Source organism: Octopus bimaculoides, chromosome 2, assembly GCF_001194135.2.
Source record: "Octopus bimaculoides isolate UCB-OBI-ISO-001 chromosome 2, ASM119413v2, whole genome shotgun sequence".
NCBI lineage: Eukaryota > Metazoa > Mollusca > Cephalopoda > Octopoda > Octopodidae > Octopus > Octopus bimaculoides.
The window spans coordinates 65,981,074-65,982,836 of NC_068982.1; the positions used below are offsets into that span (position 1 = coordinate 65,981,074).

Genomic DNA, 1,763 nt, shown 5'->3' on the forward strand with positions numbered 1-1,763 from the left:
CACTTGTTCCTGGGTTACATGGAAAAAGGAGGTAACTCTTTGCAAAGTAACTTTCAGAAACTGATTGTCTTCCTTACATCCATTGGTCATAAAAAAAAAAAAATACTGCTTTTTATATTAAATTCACGTCTTTGAAAGTTTTTTAAAATATTTACTTCTGGTTTTCTAGCGTCAGTGACGTCTATATCTCTCTAGCCATCTTTCCCTATTTATATCTATCTTATTTGTCTAACTAGCTAGATCTCTCTCTCTTTCTTCCTCTCTCTATATCTCACTCACTCTCTATTGTTCTCCCTTTCATTTTTCAGATGCTATTGTTTCCACTTTAAGTTCAATCATTATTGTTTTCACTGTAAGTTTGCAATCGCTATTTATTATTAGGTTGTCAAGTATGAAATTTGTAGAAAAAAAGTTTGCTAATGTTTTATAAATACAAGGAATAGTTTTATTCATCAAAGTATGCACCCATATTGTCAATACAGTTTTGCCATTTCAGTGGTAGCTTGTCCAGCCTATAACTGTAAAAGCCTAGCAATCTAGAGTCAATAAAATCTTGGAAGACCTGTTTTAAAGTATTGTCGGAATTAAATTTTTTCCTATCAAAGAGTTATCTAAATTCAGGAAGTGGTAGTCAGTGGGGTCAAGATCAGGTGAGTATGGTGGATGATGGAGAACTTCCAATTCCAACTCCTGTAGTTTCGCCAATGTCTTTTTTGTGATGTGTGGTCTGGCATTGTCTTGCAATAAAATAAGAGGGGATCTGTTGACTAATTTAGGCTGTTTTTTGTAAGTTTGGCTGTGATTGATGAGCCAGGTTTAATGAATTTATAGTGGATCATACCTGTGCCAGACCACCAAACACACAGCATCAGCTTCTTTTGAAGAATTTTGCTTTTTGGACTGTGTTGTCGTCGCTTGTCTTTGTCCAACCATTGTGCTGAACATTTACAGTTGTTGTATTGGATCCATTTCTCATCACGTTACAATTCAATTCAAAAATGATTAAATTTTGAGACGAGAAAGTAGCATAATGCAGGCTTCCAAACGTTACTTGTTCCTGATTTTCATTAAGTTCATGTGGAACCCACTTATCCAACTTTTTCTCTTTACCAATTTGAACTAGGTGAGTCAATATTGTTTGTTTGCTAACACCAAACAACAACGATAATTGAGGGCACTTTGAAATGGATCTGACTCGATGGTGGCTTTCAGTTCATCATTGTCCACCTTTATTTTTGGTTGACCATGTTGTTCATTTGTGAGGTCAAAGTTACCAGAACGAAATTTTGCAAACCAATTTGCTACAGTGTGCTGTGTAATAACATTAGAATGAAATACTCCATTAACATTTCGAGCTGTCTATGATGCTGTATTTCCAAGAAGGAACTCATATTTTAAAACTGTATGAATTTCTGACTTATCCATTTCTAAACAAAAATAGCAAAAAACGATTTATAAATACTTTATAAAGTGCAATAGAATAAAGAAATAGATGTGTCAGCTTTCTAACAAAAAATAAAGATTGTCAAAATATAATAATGGCACAAAATAAGTAGCTGTCAAAGTTTACCATATACCTTACTACAAATTTCGTACTTGATGACTTAACATAAACAACAACAAATTACTGACAGGAAGAAGTTCACAATTACTGATGAAAGTAATTTCATACATAATTTACTGACAGAAATAACTTTATAAATTTCACTTCAATCCATACACTTCGTTAAATTTGCCTACAAATTTCTTATTTACTTTTACAA

General features: G+C 33.0%; 1 protein-coding gene across 3 annotated transcripts in view; it reads right to left on the reverse strand.

Annotated features, from left to right (window-relative positions):
• The window catches only part of LOC106872855 (thyroid adenoma-associated protein homolog), an 84,816-nt gene that overhangs the window by 74,305 nt on the left and 8,748 nt on the right, over nucleotides 1–1,763 (reverse strand). The window lies entirely within an intron of this gene.